Raw genomic sequence first — 24,004 nt, 5'->3', positions numbered from 1 at the left:
AGTTTGGATACACAGTGGAATAAAGGAATAGAGTAGTGAACTCAGGCAACAGTACTGTGCTGCCGCTGTGTTGGTGTGGGTGTCTCCTTACCTCGTCCAGATAGAAGATCGTACACCCAAGCACAGATAGAAACGACCCGGCCCAGTTTAGTTGGCACGAAGGTTTAGTATACATAGCTACGATCGATAAAAAGTAGTCCGACATAGGTGTTCCTCCCCTCAGGCTGTTCAAGGGCAGCGTGCGGGACATCCAACTGACCTACCTGGCTGATAACCAAACGGTATTGGATCTCAGGAAGAAGCAGGTGTAATATCACATAATGCTCAAAGCTTTGACTAGCTTTTCAAAGCATACCGTCATTACTGGTGTCAGAGTGATTGGCCTATAATTATTTCGACATGTTACCGGTGTGGAGGGACAGTAAGCGCAGTGAAACCTGTGAACAATAGAGCTCTGCTGCACACAGGATTGAGCTCCACCAGGCTCTGGCAGACGATACTTTGTTTACAGTAAAAATAGAATCTCTTTGACTTTTTGTTAATTAACTGTCTAGTTTAAAGCTCACGTCTGTTATTTCCTTTATGTGCATCCATTTGGTGGAGACTCATACAGCAAACCGTTGTTTGTACTGTGTTTGCTTATCATGGCTTTTCACGGCTCTGGAGCCAGCATCCTGAAAAAAATACTCAAATGTTGCAGTGGCTGACTCAAATAATGAAGTTACGAGTTTTATCTTTAATGCTTCAACACAACATTGGACCAAAAACAGTGTGGAGCTGCATGTTCTCACCCTGTCTGCGTAGGTTTCCTCTGGGTGCTTCAGTTTCCTCCCACAGACCACAAACTTGCAGGTTAGGTGAGTTGGAAACTAAATTGCCCGTAGGTGTGAATGTGAGTGTGAATTTGTTTGTCTTGATGTGTTAGCCTTGTGATAGACTGGCGACTAGTGAACGGTGTACTCACCAGATTCATGCTGGGACAGACTCCAGTCCCCTGACACCAGAGGAGGAGCAGTTTGGAAAAGCGATTTCACGTTTATAACAGCTGTTATCAGCACATTTCTTTCCTGGGCCTTATATTGCAAACTCAGAAGATATTTAAGTTGTCGGTTACATTTTAAACTTAGGCGACTGATTTTATGAGTAAAGCAGATGTCTCGTTACAGACTTTGTGTAGAAGTTTGAAACAGGAGCTGTTTCCTTGTGTTTACCGCTGGAAGTTTAATTTACCGCTTCGTGGAGATTGAAACTGTTGAGTTCTTTAATGATAATCTGTAAACATGCGTAAGTGAATGTTCCACGGTCTCGCTGGGATCATTTGGCTTCAGCTGCTCGCAATTTCAGGACATTTGCTGTGCGGCCTTGTTTTATTGCCCTTCTGTTTTTTTGGTGTTCTCGCTGATTCTGTATGAGCATATGGACGGTATTTAATCTGAATCTAGTCGTCTGAGCTTTTTTGCCAAGACTTGCAACTGCCTGTCATTTTTATTTTATTTTTATCGAGTTTCTTCTCAGCCATTCCTCGCTGGGCTCACACTGTAGTTGAATTACAGTACAGTTGTCCTGACCCTCACCACATGTGGTGGCACACTTCAGGGAATCTGCTCTCTCTTTCAACCGGTGTAATTCAGCACTAATCTGCAGTTTGCTTCCTTCTCTTGTGGTCAATGAAAGTGTCAATAAAATCGTCCCTCCTGAGTTAAAGTGGGCATCTCTATAGTTACTTACAAGCTTATCAGTGCCAACAAACTGCCTGGTTCTCCAGTAATTGAGTGGTTTCAGTGTGCCCAGCCTCAGGTGGTGAAAACATTCGTCCAAAGCTCAGTCCAGTTGAGAAAAAAACGTTTTCCACAGCCCTTGTTGTTGCTAAATTAAGATAGACAAGTGTTATGTATTTCAATAAACACCTAAACAGAAATTAGCTAATGAGTCATATCTCACACGTGTATAAGAATTGCCGGAAGTACACAGAATAACACATCGTCAGGCTTTGAAAACAGCGTTATAAAAAGTGACTCATTCTACCAATTAGCAGCATTTCTCAGCTGCAGAAAACACTCTGCTTGTCTAAAATGAGAAAAGTTTTTCATTATTTCCTGTTTCTTATCAAAGCTGTTTGTTGGCTGCACCAGGACTAATATTAGGCTGTTGCACACGTTCAACAGGTGATTTAAAAGGTTCGGCTGTCTTGGTTTTGCGGGTGGTTGGGAGTTCACGCTGATGATGGAGCGATGATGGCCCAATAACGAGCACACAACGATGCAGACGCTGTTCGACGTAGCCCTCGGGGGAAAGCAGGACCTGAAAAAAGCTGGCGACTCCTGTGTTGATGTGAAACAGAGCTGAAGAGTGGCCGCACCATCTGCGCCTGGTGATCAAGTCCTACTATGAAATTATTAGATTTCTTTAATGAATGAATATCTTCTTGTTGTGCTGGAGACTTTTTCACACGAACTACTGCTGGTTTATTAACAGGATGACTGAAGCTCCTTTTCTGCTTAAAACGAGCATGTTTGCATCTCCATGACGACAAAACGTTTAAGTAATCAACATCTCTGTTAATACCCACATTCAGATTTTGTACAACAATTAAAACAAAAACACACACACACACATATACAAAAACCTTTGAGTCATTTGATTCTTTTTGGACAATTGATTTGCATCCTGACACGAACTCAAAATGTAAAACCAATCAAGTTTTTTCTTTGTTTTCTCTTAGTTTTTTTTCCCTGCTAGCTTGCCCTCCACTTGAATTGCCTCAGGAAAAAGTGCTGTTGAGGGAACGCTCCACAAGGTGAGAGGTGGCCTACTTCAATGAGATCAACTCAGTTATCAACACATGGAGTCAATGCTTCTGCAGAACCCGAAGGTCAAACTGAACCACGCACATGAGCACCACCCTCTCTTCATGTAGTGGGTGGTGGAAGGTCGCGTCAGCTGTGTGCGAGAGAGAGAAACACAGAGTGAAATTCAGTCACTTAAAGAACTTTAGTCCAAAGCAATTAGCTCATAACAGACGAATCAGAAGGCAGAACAATAACAAGTTAGAATGACTTGGCTTTGTGTAATCTTGTGGTAGTGAAAAGTGTTTCCTTTGTTCAGTGAGGTGGATGAGAGAAGTGGGAGAGCTGAGCAGACAGGCGAGGTGAGAAATTCACTTACAATAGGTTGATTAGAGGGCAGATAAGGCTTAACAAGAGGCGTGTCCCAAATACATAATACATTAAAGCACGTTATGTTGTGTGTTCACTCTGGAATCACAAACCAGACTCACACTTTCTTTAACGCACATCATTCTATGTTTTTTTCACCGTCATGTTTGGATGTGTAGTTTTGTGATTTCTTTTTTATTTCTGATAGTTTATCTTCTCGTGTCATGTTTACTTTCCACATCTTCTCTTCGTTTGTTTTCACAAAACGTACTTTTCACTTTTAGTTCCTCCTGCAGCTCACAAAGTACGTACCACTTCGTCATGACGGTGCGCCTTGAACTTTGACCCGTCTGGAGCACAAAGAAGCGTAACACTTACACTTGTATGTGTAGATGTGCTTTCATCTGTCATGGTGGGGTCTGTTATTGTGTGAATAGAGCTGCGATCCATCAGTTAGCTGTCAAATGTTTGTGCTCTCTCGGCTTGGTGTATTTCTGCGTGACACACCGTAACTTATGTGGCGTATCTTCCGCTGAGCAGAGGATTGTGGGTCAGAGAAGCCAGAAAAGCATACTGCAAAATACGACGTAGTAGGAAATCCTGGTATTTCTTTGCATTTCACAGACTTCTGATGGAACATACTAAATCTTTTTCTGGCATATATATCATTGCATGGTAGGAGGTATTAGAACACATCGTCTTTGTTGGTTTGGTTCAGCCTGATTTGTTCAGCATGGTTTTATGTTTTATTGTCTGTTTTTGTGTAACTCTTTTGATTCCTTTGATTCTTCTTGTTATCTTTTCGTTGCTTGCTTTTGATTTGGACTTTGGTTACCAGCATTAAAGCTTTCTTTTTGTTCCTTTACCCGCCTGCCTCTGTTTTTGTCTTGAGTTTGGGTCCGTTTTTGCAGAAACACGACAGTAACGTTCCAATGTTGCACCATGATTGATAGCTTATGTTGCTCTGTCGTTCCCATTAATGTGACAAAAGTGTGTTTTCTCAGTTGTAAATACTGTATGGAATTAGTATACTGTATGAATGTCAGAGAGAGGAGACTGACTGAGGATGGAGAGGCTGGAGAGGATGGAGAGGGGCAGGGTAGCTTCAAAATGAGAGAAAGGTTCAGCAGTGGGCCCAGGCTGAGAAACAGAGACAGCTCTGGCAGAGAAACAGGAACAAGCTGAAATAGACAGGAACAGGTCTAAGTTCAGGAACAGACTCAAGGTGAGAAGAAGCAACAAGCTCTCACGCCTGGTTCAGACTACATGATATTTGAGTCTGTTAAGACGTTCGCGGTGTCAGAATTGGTGATTGCAGTGTCATAAATTCTTGCCGTGAATTGGCCGAAAGACATGACAGGCTACACGTCGGTCCCTGACCAATTGTAGCCCGCCGACCTTAACGACCTGTGGGATGTAATCGGGCAGAATGTGTTGTCGACTGACACGATTATAAACAGACAAAATGCCTAAAAAAAAAGAAAAAGCCAAAAGATGAAAGGAAAACAACCTTTGCTCTGTTTCACCTGTTCGCACCTGGCAGCAGCGACATCATTCCTCTTTTGCTTTGCCATGTTTACAGTTGTGCACAGACGAGCTCTCTGGGCTCCGATTGGTCAACATGACAGAACACATCGTGGGATTTGTTTTACCAGAAAAGAGAAGGCAAGAAATGTTCTGAACTGCTCGTTTTTTCCCGTAAGGATCCCAGATGTGGCATCGTTTGGTGTCCGTTATGATGCGCTACACGGCAGTCTGACCGCGGCATCACAGAGAAGGTGAATCAGGTACTGAAAAAACAGGAATAACAAGAAGCTGGCTCAGTCAGAGCAACAGAAACAGACTTTACATGTGAGACACACTCCAGCCAGATGTTGAAAAAGTGTGGAAGCATTTAACACTCTATGTCACATCGACAGTATTCCTCCAAGTGAACGTATGTCAGTAATTGGTTTGTGGAAGTAGCTATTAAAGGGTCGGTCCCCTGTGGTAACGGCATGTGAAGTAATACTGAATTGCCACTGTAATTGGCCATCTCATTAAAGAAGGAATTGGCTACAGCAATTTCCACTCGTGTGATCATACAGAAGGCATAACGAGTTGTTGTAGTGTTTTCTGATCCCTGATCAGCGCCGCCAACGCCACCACTGCACAATCTCTGTGAGCCGACTGGAGCGACGAAGACAATCAGATTCTCTCTCAGGTGGATTTAATTCAACAACTTTACATCAAGTAAACACAACACATTTCTAAACTATACATTCTCGTTCTTTATGTATACGTAAGGTCACCAGAGTCCACCTCATTCAATATTCTCAGTTTGAGTAAAACAAACATTCCCTCCCTACTTTAACTGTATTGTCAGATGAAATAAATAATGACATCACTGCTGTCAGAACAGACTCGCTTTCTCTGTTTATTATGCACGACAACTTCACTACACACACACACGCACACACACAATAAAGTCCTAGCACTCAGGTTGTTAAAGCCTGCGAAGGTTATCAAGAGAGGACCCAAATGAAGAACTCTTAGTCAGGCAGGTTAAAAACTAAAAGCCAGCTTTAATAATAGCTGATGTCCAAAAATCCCAAACAAAAGGCGGGTAAAAAGGCTGGCAACCAAACAGGAATGATCAAGTACAAACAAGAAAAACTACAAACAAAGAATAACACAAGGACGTGGCAAACGCAGCAAAATGCAGGTGAATCACGACATGAAGACAGGACGGAGGAAACGCAGGAGACACAGACAATCAAAGAACGAGGCTTAAATACACAGGAATGCTTTACTAATGGAGCACAGGTGGACAAAGTAAATGGGCAGGAAAGCAGACAAAGACTGGAAGTGGATATATGAGGGTAAACTGTCAACATAAAATGGAAATGACAAAACTAAAAACCCGAACAATGACAGGAGCGACATTATAAGATGGATAGTTTGAGTTCCTCGTGTTAAACAGATAAAACAGGACCAACGAGGACAACATGTTTCCTGCTCACCTCCTCATTGACTCGAATTGCCGACTGGACGCTCCATCGCCGATGTGTCCGGAGCAACTAGAGCGAACATGAACGATCAACCTAACTGAAGAGTCCGTAGCCCAAACCCAAACCATGGTTCTGACCGGTGCTGTTCTGACAAAGAGAGAGAAACACACAAACTGTACGAGTGTGGAAGCTAAGATGCAGATTGGATGTGGCTTTTAATGAATATTCATTCACTAACGTGTTTTGGTTTTGTGAATTTTCCGCATTCTAAAGTTGCATTATAGTGTGAAGTGACGCAGGTACTGAAACCCCCGACAGTAATCTACTTATTTATAAAACTTGATTCACCTCTCAGACTGTTTGTTTTCTGGCATTAATTGGTAATTTCTGCAACACTAAAAACACAAACAACATTACAGTGCGCTGCATTCTCATTTGCAGTACAGTAACACTTAATTGTGATGCTTGTGTTGTGTGTGCGCGTGTGTGAGTGTGTGTGCATGTTTGTCAGGCCTTGATTGAAAGTGGGCACATTTAGAGGTCCAGCTGTGAACTTAATTTAAGTTTCTCACACGCAGAGCGCCAAAAGTGGTGCGTGACAAACATTGTTTCCACCAGAAAACATCCTCATTATTCATCCTGCAGAACGTGCGGTCTGTGTACTGTTGAGATAAGTGTTGTGAGGCTTTCACCTGTCTTATATCTGAGTGGGAGCTGAAGTGCATTGACAGTGTTCGACACAGCAGCATCTCTTTATATACCACAGATTTGTTTTCATGTCACTGAAGTGAAGTGTCAGTAACAACATACTTAGATACACACACACATACCTGCAGACGGTATGTAATGACATGTTTACCTGTTCTCATTGACCCGCTGAAGTGACGAATGATTCAAATCACGCTGATCTTTTTTTCAGAGGCAGAGCCAGCACATTATCACATTATCATAATGGTTCTTCACTGTCGTTGTAACTATGCTGTAGACAATTCAAGGGGGGAATGCAAAATGTCTAAATCCTGACTTTATGTAAGGTTTATGCTGGTTAGAGTCTATTTCCTCGACCACTGCTCTGAATATCAGTGACCTGGAGGCTTGTGTCCATTTGCTAGCGTCACTTTGTATTCGATCGGGCGTGCGGGGGGGGGGGTTTAATCACCTATCACCCTGGTAACCAAGAGTACGCAGGAGAAGCTCGCTGCTGGCTGCCTCGAGTTGAAAACCTCTCATTGTTGCTGGTCCCTCTTTTTCTTTTTCCTGGTCTAGAGGATAATATTCAACGTATTTGTGTCTCTAATGGATCACGTGACGCACCATCATCGTCTTTGCTCTGATGTCCCCATGCCAAATGAAACAAACAAACGGACGGAATGCCGCAAAGGGGCAGTGTCAATCGTACAGCAGCCGACTGTCAAGATATTGTTCTTCTTCCCAGCGCTCCTGAGCACACAGTCAGTGCTGTGTGGACACGTCCTAACAGACACAGAGCAGCCCACTGAGTGTTAGCTAATCTCAAATCAAAACCAGCAAGAAGCAATTTTTTTTCTCTCTCTCTCTCGTTGCACAAAGGGCTTCATCCCCTGACTGTGCTGTGTCTGAATGAATCCATGAAGCTGAAGAAGAGTACAGGTTTGTGAACGCGGCCGTCCGTCACCTAGGTCTTTTGTACCGATAATATTTTCTAAACCATAAACACTCAATTCTATACTATGTTGCAGCCTATAATCTCCACAGAGGAGCGTGACCTTCATGATTAAAGTGACAAGTAGCAATGTAGCAATTTTATCCGACCACAATCAGTGAACTAGTGGACGGTGTGCTGTCGCTCCACCGCTGCCTTCTGCTGACAGTCACACAGAGAAGCAGAGAGACGGACGGAGATGTTCTTTGGTCTTGAATCCCTCCTGTAGACACAAAAAAAGCCAACTCACGCTTTTGTTTCACCTGGTTGCTGTGATGTGGTACCACGTTGGTTGTGACAGATCTGATTGGCTGAGGCTTCTCCACATGTCTCACCTGCTGTTCTTAAAACTGAATCAGGGCTGAAAAAAATGTCATTTGTCAAATTTTTTGCTGACGAAAGAAAGTGAATAGAGCAGACAGTGCCTGTGCATCATGGTGGACAATTAAACCCCCCTTAAACCCCGACCAAGCAAATGACCGCTGATATAGTCTTTATCTGAGGGTAAGGATTGGGGCAGTGGCGTGCACAGACTTTTTGAAAGGCAGGGGCGAAAAGAAGGGCACTATAGTACCCATTTTGGCTCCCAAGAGGGCACTTTAGTGTGTGTTTTGGCTTCCAAGAAGGCACTTTTGTGCATGTTTTGGCTCCCAAGAAGGCACTTTAGTGCCCGTTTTGGCTCCCAAGAGGGCAGTTTATCATGTTTTAACCAGCCAAGGGGGCAGTTTAGTGTGTTTTGCCAACCAAGAGGGCACTTTAGAGCACGTTTTGGCTCCCAAGAGGGCACTTTAGAGCACATTTTGGCTCCCAAGAGGGCACTTTAGAGCACGTTTTGGCTCCCAAGAGTGCACTTTAGCGTGTGTTTTGGCTCCCAAGAAAGGGCAGTGGCGTGCACAGACTTGTTGAAAGGCAGGGGCGAAAAGAAGGGCACTAGAGTGCGCATTTTGGCTCCCAAGAGGGCACTTTAGTGTGTGTTTTGGCTCCCAAGAAGGCACTTTTGTGCATATTTTGGCTCCCAAGAGGGAAGTTTATCATGTTTTAACCAGCCAAGGGGGCAGTTTAGTGTGTTTTGCCAACCAAGAGGGCACTTTAGAGCACGTTTTGGCTCCCAAGAGGGCACTTTAGAGCACGTTTTGGCTCCCAAGAAGGCACTTTTGTGCATGTTTTGGCTCCCAAGAGGACACTTTAGCGCCCGTTTTGGCTCCCAAGACGACACTTTAGCAAGCGTTTTGGCTCCGAAGAGGGCAGTTTATCATGTTTCAACTAGCCAAGGGGGCAGTTTAGTGTGTTTTGCCAATCAAGAGGGCACTTTAGAGCACGTTTTGGCTCCCAAGAAGGCACTTTTGTGCATGTTTTGGCTCCCAAGAGGGCACTTTAGCGCCCGTTTTGGCTGCCAAGAGGGCAGTTTATCATGTTTTAACCAGCCAAGGGGGCAGTTTAGTGTGTTTTGCCAACCAAGACGGGAACTTTAGAGCACGTTTTGGCTCCCAAGAAGGCACTTTTGTGCATGTTTTGGCTCCCAAGAGGGCACTTTAGCGCCCGTTTTGGCTCCCAAGAGGGCAGTTTATCATGTTTTAACCAGCCAAGGGGGCAGTATAGTGTGTTTTGCCAACCAAGAGGGCACTTTAGCGCACATTTTGGCTCCCAAGAGGGCACTTTAGAGCACGTTTTGGCTCCCAAGAGGGCACTTTAGTGTGCATTTTGGTTCTCAAGAGGGCACTTTAGCGCCCGTTTTGGCTGCCAAGAGGGCAGTTTATCATGTTTTAACTAGCCAAGGGGGCAGTTTAGTGTGTTTTGCCAACCAAGACGGGAACTTTAGAGCATGTTTTGGCTCCCAAGAAGGCACTTTTGTGCATGTTTTGGCTCCCAAGAGGGCACTTTAGCGCCCGTTTTGGCTCCCAAGAGGGCAGTTTATCATGTTTTAACCAGCCAAGGGGGCAGTTTAGTGTGTTTTGCCAATCAAGAGGGCACTTTAGAGCACGTTTTGGCTCCCAAGAGGGCAGTTTATCATGTTTAAACCAGCCAAGGGGGCAGTTTAGTGTGTTTTGCCAACCAAGAGGGCACTTTAGAGCACGTTTTGGCTCCCAAGAGGGCACTTTAGCGCGCATTTTGGCTCCCAAGAGAGCACTTTAGAGCACGTTTTGGCTCCCAAGAGGGCATTTTAGTGTGCATTTTGGCTCCCAAGAGGGCACTTTAGAGCATGTTTTGGCTCCCAAGAGGGCACTTTAGCACGCCTTTTGGCCCCCAAGAGGGCAGTTTATCATGTTTTAATCAGCAAGGGGGCAGTTTAGTGTGTTTGCTAACCAAGAGGGCACTTTGGCATACTTTTTTCAACAATTGGGCCACAAGGGGGGGAGTGACTGTGCACATCACTGGATTGGGGTAAGGGCCAATCTACCTGTCAAACATTAACAGAACACCTCCTAAGGCGTTCTCTCTTCATGGTTCTGTTCGGCAGATAAGTAGAAGTACAAAAGATGTTTCAGTCAGTCCTATTACAACAAGGACACCTACTCTCCCTCCACGTATACGTACGCTCACCCTCTCCAAGGACAGCTGTTGAAAGCTGGCAGCCATTATAATTACTGTTACAGTGTGACAGTATGTAGTGCATCACGTTTTCATACACTCTTTCACTTCTACATATTGTCTGCCAGGAAGCTTTTAGCAAGACATATTTTAATGCTGTGTTCTGAAAACTACAACCAGTATCTTTAACACCATGTTCTTGTGATGTTCTCCTTTTTCTTTAGAAGGTTTCTACGCTGTTAGCACGAGTAGTTTGTGTTGTGTTGCTGTGGCAGCATCATCTTTTCACAGGGTCGGTGTTTATTCTGAAATGCCAACGTGACCCTGCTCACAGATTAAATTTACCAGCGAGAACTAAACAGAACCTTCTTAAATTAAATCAATGATGATCGTGTGGTGAATATAGTAATACAATAAATATAAGCCTCGCTAATATCGATTCTCAAAAAAATTATGTTTCCACTTTAATTGTACACACTGATCTAAGAGCAAAGGATTTGTTTTCACTCTTGAATTCATTTCAATTCGTCTTCTCTCTGACAACCTGACTGGATTAATGTAGTTTTATCAGGAACTGCAACCTTCCTTTCCTTGGCCGACTAAATTGCAAAGTTTAGAGTTTAATTACTCTAAATCCATCACATTCTGCAATCAACAATGACTTCCTGATGATGCATGAAGCAGAAAACTGTTGTTTTAAGTAGAAATTTCAGTCGTGGTTATACTTCGTGTCGAACACTGGTGCAGTTTTGCAAATAGAGATTCAAAGTGTTATTCTCATATCTGCAGACAACACCTTCTTTTACTTTCTCACTCTTAATAAAAGAAGAAAATGCATAAGATCGATGTCTGGCTGTACCGACACTGGAACACCTTTGCTCTTTACTTTAATACTTTTAATCCAAAATGTTTGAATGCATTAAGTCTGTTTTTCTTTTGTGCAACATAAAAGACTCGTTTCTGTCGGTTTGTTCAGCAGACAATAAGATTTTTCTGACTCTGAATTGGAAGAATAAGTGCAGAGCCGCAGTGAAACGGGGTTTGGGATGAATTTTCATCTCTTTTTTCGAATCTACATTTGATGTTTTGTGCTGCTTTAATATTGTCTATAGACCATTTTGTGCATCACCCTTTTCAAAATATAAATACGATCACAGATATCCTCCGTAAGTTATATTTGCATGTAGTTTAGAGTTCGCACTTTTCTGTGAGAGTTCTCTACTTCTTGGAGATCTTCATCTTAATTGAGGTCGTGCCACAGTCTTAAATTTCCTTCAGTGCGCAGCAGGCTTTTGTTCCTGCAGCTTTTTTGAGGCTAAATGGAAAATCTACTCTGGGACAGTCTGAGTGGTAATGGATGCCAAATGTTACGCAAGCAAACTCTTGGTTAATCTCATTTCAACCACTTAACTTCCGCTGAAACGGATAAAAACATGGTCTTTGAATATCTTCAAGAAAAAAACACTCACCTTGATTTTGGATGTTTTAATGTGTTTCATGAGCTTTGATGAAACATAATCCGTCTGAAGCATCGTGTCAAGGCTATATTTCAATAAAACATCATAAGATCGCACAAATCTGAGTTAAAAGATTGTTTGCATAACAGGATTTTCATACTGACCCGCAGTGTGGGCTGAGACTTCATCTATGAATCCGTGTAAGTGAGTCGAGGAGTGGGAACGTCTGGTTACAGTGTGAATCTTTCCGTCTGTTGATTGGCTCTTGATGAAGTAACCTTGAAGGTGGGTGCAGCGGGATGTGGTCGGAGGTGTAGGCCGGTGAAGACGTCTGCAGGGAAATCATTTCTCCTCATCTTTACGAAGCACTGACATGTTTTTTTTTTAATTATTTTATTTGTAGTTGTGTTTATTTATACATGCAAGGGCCAATGTCAGTCTGTCACTAATAAGCTTCTTAGCGAGGGCTGTGGTTCGTGTCAACACCATGTGCAATTAGGTGCGTGTATGTGCTCGCTTAAGGATGAAGGATCAGCATATTAGTAACCACGTGCGCGGCCTCTGGGGATTTGACATGCGTACATTTTCAGGCATGTAATTGTTGTAGCTGACGTTTCGTTTTGTTGTTTTATTCTATCATCCTCACCCTCTGTTGTATTTTCTCTAGCTGTTTACTCTCAGAAGCTATTCTTATATTCATCACAGAATGCTGGTGGTGTATTTTGTTTGCTGCTGTTTCACCTATTAGCTCCGTTTCCTGACAATCTATGAGAAGACAAAGTAAAAACTAAAATGCACAAACAACAGATGTTGTAGTTCTTAAGTGAATGTGCTTTTCTTAATGTAAAAAAAAAAAGGAAAATACGTCTACCTCTTAGAAAATAAGAGGTAGAGACAAAGTGTCACTTTAAATTTCCCTTTCATGCATTTATGATCATTCATAAAAGCCCCACATGGTTGTTATGCTGAGTCTTTTTTCAGAAATTATGAATGAAGATGAGAAGTTTTATCCCATCTGCAAACAGTCAGAGGAAATATATTCCAAGTTGAGTTAAACCAAGCTCCGGCCAAGTCATTTAGACCTTTCTGAAACCATTCTCAAATGTAATTCAGTCTGTGAAAGCAATAATTATTTTCAATTAATTACGGTTTCAGCACCAAAAGCTTTGGGATCGTATGTTGGTGTGTCAGTTTCCAGAGTGTGTGGTCTCCAGTTTCCCTTATTAAGCCTGTTAGATTTAAATTTCTGCACATATGAGGGCTTTTCAGAACTTAATGGCATAATGAGACCTTTCACCTCAGACTGATGGCAGAAATGAATCCTGAACGAGGCAAAAAGTACATTTGATTGACGGGTTAATTCAAAGATCACTTCATTGTGTGCAACTGCCTGCGTGCGTCATTATGAGGGAGCTTTCAGAATAAAACTTATTTCTGCAAAATACACCAGATATTATAGTCTGTGTATGTAAACGTTCTTATTGTTTCCTTTCCTTTCGGGCTTAAGAAAACAAAAAGCTGGTTTTCTTAAGCCGAACACACATTTGGTAAATTAGAATTTCACCCACATTAAAAATGAAAATGGGATATTTTTTAAATAAAATGAATAATGAAGAGGATATTCCCTTGATGTAAGCCCAGTTTATCAGTATGTGCATCAGCCAGTAAGAGACATCAATAATAAGTTCCTGCTCAGCAACCAGAGAAAGATGCATGCACTGACTGCCCAATCAGGTGGATGCATGCACTTTAAATTTTCATTCATGCATCCTCTGCCCTCTGATGGATTTTGCTGTTAGTTGTAACCAGAGGCGAAGGCCATAAGGGATGCAAGGCACTCCTAGCTGGACTCGAATACGCAATGACATGTGAGGGCCATGCAGCAACGCTCTGAGAGAAAAAAAAAAGATTATTAAACATCAGAGCATCACCTGCCACAGGCACCTGCTGTCCAACCACAGACCTCTGCCGACCAGCCAGGAGGAAGCAAAAGGTGTATCAGCCAGATAGTTCCTTTGAATCAATAAGCATGTTTTCATCTCATTCACCGTGTAAGCTGTGTGTGATTAGGCTTCAAGGACTTTCATTCAAACAGCTGAAGAACAAAAAATGAAGGTCCGGGGTCTTGATAAGAAGCCGGAGCTCTTCAGACTGAGAAATTTGCAGCGCGGGGTATTCACTCTCCATATCCGTCACTCCAGACTTCACCTGCTTTTTATCAAGTTGAAATTCTTGTAACATTTTCAACATGTCTTGCAGAGTCAAGCACACCTCTTTTGACACAAGGATGTGCATAAGAAGGATTTTGCTCTCGCTGTGAAAATAATGTCATGGGCGGGGCCACGTTCCTATTGGCCAGTCGGGTGGCCGGCATAGATTCACCGGCATAGATGCGCTGCCTTAGTTGAGCGCGGAGATTCCAATGTTTGGGTAAGATGATGACACGCACAACTCGATGGGTAGCTAGCTGAGCAAGTTCTAATCAAAATCATTCCCATCATAGGAATGACTGTCTAGCCCTATCAGATTAGAGAGTATTAAAGGATGTTTAACTGGTTAGTAATGTGGAGTTCAGCTCAGCTGACATCACTTAAGATTAAACATTATAGGCTATCCTATCCTATACTGCTCTTATTTTTTGATAGGCATGCCTCCACATGACTCAGTGACGGAGCAGCCCAGAGCAGAAGAAGAAAAAAAAAAAACTAACTGTGAAACAAAGTCATTCCCCACGTTCCGTCATGTGACACTGTAGCATCAAAAGTGTCGTCCTCATCTGGAAAACAATCATATCAGTCATCAGTTGACAAGCAGCTTATTATGGCAGATATTTACCGTTAATGTTAGCCGGTGACCTCCACATAAACTTCAATGTGCAGTTTGTCACGTTTGCATCACTCCATGCAAAACTGCTTTATGTCATGCCATCACAAATCGTTGCTAGCAGTCTATCACACAGGGAGCAGAGTTATGGAAAGGGTTACTTTTCCCCTGGTCTTACAGTCAAACAACTGTTACATCATCTAGTAAAAAAGCACTATAATAGTTCTGAATGTGCAAGTGCAATAATTGCTGATTTCTATGGGACCAGGTACAGGGAATAAAATCCCATGAGCACCTCCAGGGGAGGAATCTCAGTGATTCTTTCCTCCTCAGGAGAGAAGCTATTTCCTCGTATGCCTCCATCTCAACCCAGCTGAAGACAGAGCGTGAAAGAAAACCCATAAGGGACAAGGTTGACAGCCAAATTTGAGTGCACATCCTCTCCTCAGTGTCCCGTCTGACCAAAGGAAGAGAGGTTCACCGACCCCCAGCCACAAAAAGTGATGCTCTGAAAGTGGCTGTGCAGCGGGGTTAGGAGTTTTAAGCTCTGCAGGCCCACCTGTCATCTCACACTGTCACACTGAGGAGGGAGGCACATGGAGGTCTTAGGGAAAAGGGTCACTGTAAGAGGAAAAGGCAAACGGAAAGAGACGCTCCATTTACCTGTCTCCCTCTGAAGCCAGTGGAGAGAGATTAGGAAGTCACTGTCAGAGGAATAATCTCACGCAGTTTCCATTGCAGGTTTGGTCTTCGCTTTTGATTGAAAAGGAAGCAGGAACCCACCACGGGGAAAGAGTTTCCCATTCCAGATGCCACCAAATTCCAGGCGGAGTGTCTCTGCTGATTTATACAGGACACATTGTTCCTCTGCAATTATTGCGAAGGCTTGAGAGATCCTCAGAGTCCAGACACACCGGCATTTATCACGGTAAGGACCAAAAACCAATTCATTATAATGAAATCATTGCAATCAACAGAGGCTGAACACATTTGCTCTGTGCTTTCACGTGGTGCTTAACTTTAGTGAACTTTGACATGCGCTGACCTTGACCAATTACAAGATACAAGATGCACGAAGATCCCAAAATGATGCCATCATATCAGCCGTGTCACACCTTCAAATGTCTTAGATGCCTCTGACAGATTATAAACTGCTCCACAGAGGAGATGTGGCGTGCTTCATCGTCGGACTGAGGAGTGAATAGTCTTATTCATTTTAAATTCCTTTGAATCAAATGGCTTAACCTCATGTCTGGTGTGAGAAAGAGAGTGCAAGTTAACCACAACACAAAGGTTACAGCACCAACTCTTCTGCAAGGTCAGAGGAAAAACATTCCACTGTGTAACTTCACTATGTACAATTTCTTCTCACTTGAACTCCTGGTTGGTGACAAGGCGGAAGCAGCGAGCCAGTCAAAGGCTGCGAGCTGCTGTTACACCGTCAGCATTGTTAGCGTAGCAGTGGTCCAATACTGAACACAACTTCTGGGTCTGGAAAGTGAGGCAAATGTGGAACTTTAAACCTGCATTCTTTTCTATGGGCCCACAAAAATAAGTCCAATTCCATGTCAGCTAATGAAAAAAAGATGCTAGTTTCTTGTTTGATTTATTACCTCAGTAAACATTTCGATCCTTGTGATTGACAAGTCGCTCCATCGTGTTCTCAGTGAGTGAGTACCAGTCATTCGTCTTTTGTTGGACCTCATGGGACGTTATACTGGAAAAAAAACATCATGGTATTATTATTATTATTGTCCGGTAGATAATGGAGACAGACGAATCAATTGTTTTGATCCCGCTTGAATTGTGTCAAGACTCACACACACATTCTTCGATCTAAAAGATCAGTTTCCAAGTCAAGAAAGTCGCAGTTTGTCATAATTAAAGTAAAATCTCATGTAGTTTTGTGTTAAAGCGCTCAGTGAGCTACATCGTCTCGCTCAACACATTTCACCAACACCAACATGGCCACAGAAAGAAAGGGGGCGTGACCTCACCGCTCTGTTCACCCAAGCTCCACCCTCTTGTCCAAATATGGTCTCTTCTGGCTACAAAGAGCCAAGATGGTGACGGCCAACATGCCAAACTCAAGGCCTTCAAACGGTAGTTCACAAACCAATGGCTGACATCACAGTGGGTCCTTGAAAGATGGTCCACCTTCACTGTATCCTCAACAGGTGGCGCTCCTCCCTCCTGATGCACAGCAACAGTACATGTATGTAAACAGAACATAAACGTTACACTACAAGGCTGAAGGGGCTTTCAACAGTTCAGTCCCACACAGGTGCCTGTTAACCTCTGTTCAAGCACAACAACACTATAAAGGGGAGTTATGTAAATGTCAATCAGTCATTGTCTGTAGATGCCCACTCAGTCCTGAGAAGAGGTCTGATCAAGTTGTAAACTGTGTGATTTAGTTTGTTTTGGGCCTTCTGTGAATGTGAAAGAGTTTCTGTTTCTGCGTCAGTTCTGTACAATCATGTTCATTTCCTCCTGGAGTCACTAGTGGTGACTGTGTTGCAGAATAAAGCCAAATGTGTTTGAAGTGCAACCAAATCAAAAGTAGCTTGTCATTGTCATGCAAATGAGGATCAAGTAAAAGTGATTGTTTTGTCCCCTGCGATCCCCCAGTCTAATCCACAGAAGACAGTTCTGCTCACAGTCGGCACAATAGTGGAACTAAAAGGTTTTCCTGCTTTCCAACGCGACTGGGATTAGACCCAAAAATGACCACTTAACCAAAAAAACTTCTTTAAATGACATTCAACAACAAACCCGCAGGCTCAGAGGCTCGTTATGGACAATCAAGGCTTTACATGCATCATTTTCTCAGGATGAACATTTTCAGCCCCGACACTCATACGGCTCTCCAAATATTAAAACCCACAGTGTGTTTGTTTGGTGCATGAATTTAATATTGTTCAGAGGAATAAAAACATCGGGGCCTTGAGGTTCTTTTGTGGGAATTTAATCTAACTTTTGACGGACCAAATAAAAGACACCTGCTGTCCAACGGGACGTCCAAAAAGGTCGCCGCCATTTCTCACGACTCTGACTAACAGATGGAAAGTGGAATGAAAGTTTAAACTGGTGTCAGCGTGCGTCCACTGTGGCTACTTCAGGTACTCAGAACAAAGACGGCACAAAGACTCTCCCTCTCTCTCTCTCTCTCTCTCTCTCTCTCGTCTCTCTCCCTCTCTCTCTCTCTCTCCCTCTCTCTGTCTCTCTCTCTGTCTCTCTCTCTCTCTCTGTCTCTCTCTGTCTCTCCTCTCTCTCTCTCTCCTCTCTCTCTCTCCCTCTCTCTCTCTCTCTCTCTCTCTCCTCTCTCTGTCTCTCTGTCTCTCTCTCTCTCTGTCTTTTCATTTTTTCAGTTGAATGAATTTTCTCTTGCAACTTTCTAACAATGCTGAGCATGTTTAAAAACTCGACACAGTGGGTGATGAAGTTTAAAAAAAAAACCAAAAAAAAAAACCCCAGAACACTCAAACTTGAGTAAAGGTGCCGTTCTTCAACTGGGTTTTCTGTGGTTGCATAGCAACAGTGGGGTCTGAGACTACCACTCTTCCCTAAGAACTCCCATTCGGAGGAGAGGTTTTGTGGGAGCATTGTAGAAACCCTTTATAACGCACAAAAAAGACTCTTTTCTCTTTTCTTTTTTGAAGAAAGCGATAAGATGCCTTTAACATTCAACACAAAAACCTTCTGAATAAAAAAAAAAATAAACCTCTCCGAAAAAGATGGAGTGAGAATTACTGCAACTTTGATCTTAGTCACACATCAGAGAAACTCAGCGACAGAGTTTTTACGTTGTCGGTTGTTTGCTGTGGAGTCCAGCGGTCATGAAATCCACTCTGCCACCAGCAGAGACAGAATGACTCCCTGCACTGTGTTTGTCTCCAGAATAACACATCTGTGTGTTGATGATGAGCAGCTCACTGCTGCAGTCCATGACATTAGTAGTAACATTAGAAGCATTCACATAAATCATGTATACACACTTTTTTTTTCTGTGTGTTTATTTTTTCTCCCCGAGCATGTCCATGCCCCTATTTCCATCTGCTTGCACCTACAAGGGCGACTGTGCCAAAGACATTTGAAAGTAGCCGGACCCGGAGCTCATTATGGCTGCAGACAATGCCGTCATTAATGTCCAGCAGAGATTTCACACTATGAAACCAAGCGGCTCCTCCAGATGGCTCTCCAGACTCACCTGGCTCCCCTTGTGCATCTCTCAGCACTCCTACAGGAGGTGGGAAGCAGGCCAGAGTCCCACATCTTTCCAGGAAGAGAAAATATTCAGCTCGGGAGATCAAGTCTAAGACCATCCTGTCTACAAAGAAACCACTTACGGTAAACAGAGCTGTGAGGAGGAGGAGGGATGAGTCACTATAACCACAACCAATAAAGAGCATACTTAAAAACGTAATAGGCCCGTATCAATACACAGTATTTGTCCAAGGACAGCTTTGATCCTTATGAACAACACTGAAAGACCTCATAAAGGTTTGAGTGTTGCTTCACATATTTCCAGTCAGTCTGAAGTAATTATTCCCGTCTTTGAGATAAAGTTACCGAGGTTACAGAAGCTGGTAGAGGAAAGTCAAACATGTCGTGTGAAACCTGCGTCACAAGCAGGTATGAAAAGAGTCTCTAAATGACTACCATGAAGGTTCGCTTCATGCAGCCGGGATATGAATGTTTCAGCCTTCAAAGGTAAAATGTCACGAATCAGAGGGGGTCTAAAATGTTCCTGCCGGATTAAACCAAAACTCGTGAAATTACATTAAATTGTGTTTTTAAGGAAGCGTGAAAATACAGTTTTGAGTTCCCCTCCCGACAGTGATGAGCACAGTTGACCAGCATACCTCACTTAATGTTTCCTGTTCGTAAAATACAATTTACTCATAATTACCTCCAATGATGTTGGCGGCAGCTTGAAACAAAATGTCCAACGCTGTTTCAAACCGCCGTTTCTCAGAGCAGCCGCAGCCAATCGACCTCCTTCCTGTTTCCTCCTCCTACTATTCGCGCTGAAGTTATAAAGCATCAGGAGGCCTTTAATGAGAGTGAGCAGCTTCCCCCTGAATTCACCTGAATATTATTTCATTCAACAAGCGTTAGCCAGCTGCTGTCACATTGTACCGCTAGAGGCAAAAGCTTCCTGTTATTTACTGTATGCTGATTTATAAGAATCTGTATATAACTCGTCTAAGGTGCCCTCTCCACTGATATCATTTTCTACCCATGGTGCACTGCATTGCTCTTGTTTTTGAGTTGAAATTGGCCCTTCTGCCGGCTCTCGAGCCAAGCTGGTTAATCACACTCCCACACGCCGTCCATTCTGTTAGGAACAACAATTATCATCCCGGCAATGAGCTGCTAGATATTGTTTTTCTTCTCTGAGATTTTCATCAACGGGGCGCACAGGATTGTGTGGCATCTTAGTGACACCGATGATGATCCCCATATCACAACAGTTGGCTCTATCTAAATTTTATTCACATCAAGATTGGTTTTCTGAGGGTTCATTAACTGGGTATTGGGAACTGTCACCCAAAAAACATACGGGGGGCTCCTCTCTCGATCAGACCTGACGATTACAACAGAAACTTTTTTTTTTCAGACGAATAATCATTTTGTTCATCACCTCTGAAACAGCAGCAATTTATTATAAATGTATGTAATTTACTCATCTCGCTAGCAATTCTCCCAACCTGACCTCAGCTAATTAACTTTGTTATTTTAATGCGTACAGTAATTACGAGAAGGCATTCGTCTTTGTAATGTAGGATTAAATACTTTACAACTAATTATAACTGCAAGGTGATATACTGGGCAATGGAAGAGGAATGTGAGCAGAGTTTAGATGTTATTTAAAACATCTGACAGTGTCACAGCCTCGTCAACACAGACCGCACCAAGTGACAGGATCTGAAGCTCGTGAGTGACAGACAGTTAACGAGGCTACAGGTCAAGGCACCGAGAAGACAGCTGGTCGAGAGACGAGAGTTAATATCTCGTCTATAACATGTTGATTAAGTCGTCTGCTCCCTCAAGCGGTTGCCAGGTTGTTGCACTAACTAACAGAGAGGTGGAGTTTGCAGTCCTGAAACCCAGAAACCCGTCAGCATTTCTGCACATCCGGTTCCCTCGTCTCAAAGTCTACGAGGTCTTCAAATTGTATTTTCTGGTTATATGCCACGTGGTTACCATAGGAACAAACTTTACAACTTGCAGATTGATCAATATACTGAAAGCCTGTATAAGTATTTCTGTATTAATAGAATACTCGATGTTCTGGTTGTGTTTTTGTTTCGTACGTTGTGTTGCAGAGGTGCTGCGGGAGGCTGGGTGGAGTTTGTCTCTGTGCTGGAGCTGCTGCTGTCTCCACTCACACACCTGCAGCGAGTTTGGGTTAATCAGCACTTGCTCAAGTACCCTGATCACCAGTCTGCTCGCTGCCTGATGATTTTCCGTCAGTAGACGTGTTATGTAGCCGCTCTACTTGTGCAAGTAGTTTCTTGAAGAGTTTTTTTCTTGTTTCTTGTTTCTTGTTTTTGCCTGAGCTCATGTTTGCTTCTCTGCGTCTCCACCAGTGACCATCGCTCTGATCAGCGCTCAGCTCCACCTGCCTCCCAGCTGCAGCACCTCCTCACCGTCCAACTCACCGCTGGACCTCTGCGCCTCGCTTCTCCACCTACATTCAGCCAGCGTGTCTCCTGCACCTCACCTTAGAACGGCTCACACTAACTCCTGTTTGCTCTGTCAAATAAATCCCTTTGCTCCCACTCTGGCGTCAACACTACACAGTTAAGACGCTTACTGGTGGTGATGTTCTAGTCATGTGACTATAATGTCGTGTGTTTATAGTCTAACATGAGATTTTTAATTTTAGTGATTTAACCTTCAGAAATCACAAAAGTGGAGTTTAACTGTGAAGATTATATCTTCTGAACAAAAAATGTACGTATCAAAATCAATATTCAGAAATCTTATTTAAACTCTTGCAGGCTTTTTGTTCAGGGAACCAGAGCGATGCTAAATTCGAGGTTAGTCTAAAAAAATACTTCATCCCTACAGCACTTTGTTGCTAACGCTAGCTAGCTAGCATATGTTATAGAGCTCAAGCCGTATTTGTTGAAACTGTGTTGAGTGAACTTAAATGTTTTCATGTTTGTCATTATACAGTCAGGATGGTACAAAAACTATACTGTCCCTTTTTGCTGCTTAAAAAACAAATCAAATCAATTTTATTTCTATTGCCAAAACTCACAACGACATTGTCTCGGTGGGCAAAAACTAATTATATAAATAGATGATTTACCAATAGATCACGTAATTTAAATAACACTAATAATGGTTTGCAGACGATGAATTCAGGCGACTCATCGTCAGAGTAAAGAAGCTCACTGTAGTCTGACGGTCCGGCAGCAGATGCTTCTAACAGACACTGATCTCACTGCACCGCTGAGCCCTGCAGACTTGCATCAGTAATTTCAAAGCATTACTGTAGAAACACAAAGAGAGAACAAGGTTAATTTTGTTTACTGTGAAGTTTGTGACACGATGATCTTTAGAAAACACTCATTTATCACCTTGAAGACTGAAAACAATAGCAGCTAAACAGTGAATCTGATTCTAGACATCGTTTCATCTGAGGGCATCGTGTCCGATTTCAAACTTCGCAAGCTGTTAATTTAACGTAAATCAGGTTATTGCTTTTCACCATATTAACGTTACTTTTGCACATTAATAAGTGAGATGAAGTTCAGAAGATTTCTGTCAGATTGTGTATTTTGTGGCATGTCAGAAAACAATTATCTTGACATGACAACTTGATTTTTATTTGCCTTTAAACGCTGAGTGAAAAGAGCTAAAAAATGTTTTTAAAAAAACAGACAAAGAATCAGAACAGAGACTGAAGCCCATAATATCCCATTCACAGCACACCAGTTGTCCTGCCACCACTCATTAGCAGGCTGTACTCTCTACTGTGCAGTCGTGATGAGTTTCTGTACCTGGAGAGGCTGCGTGACGATTTCCACACAGTGAATAACAGATGATGTCATCGCTCATTTGATCATTTCAACCTTGGAGCATGAAGGACTTCCTGCTCAGGGTCACGCTCGTGTACTGCAGGCGTATAAACAAGAAATAATTCGATACATCAGACATGAAGAGTTTCCATTTGTACTTCTGACAAGGTGCAGTAAATAATTAATAATACAATACAAAACAAACTTTAAGTAATATCTCCAGTGTAACACAAGAATAATTCATGTATATTTGAGGCCTGCTGCGGTACAGAACATTATTCCTGCTCTATTAACAATAAAATAACCTTCCAAATAAACAAACAACAGCTGGTTTATATGTTGACTTCTGTTAGTGTCTTGTTGGTCCATAAATTAGGCTTTATATTGAGAAATTAAGTACGTTCATCTTCAGCCTGCTGCAGAGGAACAGACGACTGTGCCTGGGTGTTATTGGTCTATAATCAATAAATAATATCTAAATAAGCAGCAGCCATTGTTAACTATTGTACTGGTGATACGTTACTGCTGTCTGCAAACAATCATCAAAAAAACATCAATCAGAAATGTGGTTTAAGGAATCCTCCCTCCAGGGTGGGACTAAACCTAAAGAGACCAAGACGAACAAAAGTCGTAATGTGTGAACTGTTTTTTAAAAATCTGACCAGATGCCGATCTTACAGGCACACAGGACGCGCGTGCAGAGCTGCGTTCTCTCTCGCTTTTCATGCCAGTGTTCATGTAAACCGGTTTGAGCGTTCACACACCGCGTCTGCTGCGTTGCATCATCTAGAGAATCAGAGTCTCACCTTTTTCGACCTCGACATGTCCACGGTTCTCCGCAAAAATCGACCTGACCACAACCTGTAGACGGTCACATCGACATCATACGGGCGTTTCACTACAGCTTTAGTGTCTGTATGTAGAAAACATGTCAGACAGGAAGAAACCGCACACAACAGGTGAGGGGCAGTTTTCTTTTCTTTTCTTTCACTTCCCCCTGCGGTTTTCTCGCTCTGTCAGAGGTAAAGGAAAAATCACGTCCTCATATTTATCGATAATCATGTCACACACAGTATTATCCGCAGCAGCTCAGTAACACATCCAGCACGCTGCAGCCTGTTATGTTTTAATGCTGACGTGACCGCGGAGTCCTTCACGTGCAAAACCGGCACGAGACGGGCAGTTAGAGCGTCGCAGTTTGAAGCTTGAATGCCGCTGACCAAGCTGCTGTACTTGATGAGTTGGAAGTGTGAACTTGCGCCTCTTGCAGATCTGCTCTCTGTGACTGGATATATGACTGCCAGCTAACAAACTATGTCTGCCTTGGAGACCC

At 42.9% G+C, this 24,004-nt stretch overlaps 1 long non-coding RNA gene across 1 annotated transcript in view; it reads right to left on the bottom strand.

Moving 5' to 3' along the window:
* Positions 1–22,039: 22,039 nt before the first annotated feature.
* Positions 22,040–24,004, bottom strand: part of LOC115569036 (uncharacterized) — an 88,735-nt gene continuing 86,770 nt past the window's right edge. The window contains exons 5-6 of the long non-coding RNA XR_003981477.1: positions 22,654–22,768; positions 22,040–22,142 (exon numbers count right to left, since the gene is read on the bottom strand). This is a non-coding gene — a long non-coding RNA (uncharacterized LOC115569036). The remainder of the gene's footprint in view (positions 22,143–22,653; positions 22,769–24,004) is intronic.

This window comes from Sparus aurata, chromosome 18 (genome assembly GCF_900880675.1).
Source record: "Sparus aurata chromosome 18, fSpaAur1.1, whole genome shotgun sequence".
Taxonomy (NCBI): Eukaryota; Metazoa; Chordata; class Actinopteri; order Spariformes; family Sparidae; genus Sparus; species Sparus aurata.
The sequence above is the reverse complement of the archived record's forward strand: the minus strand, read 5'-3'. Positions and strand labels throughout refer to the sequence as shown.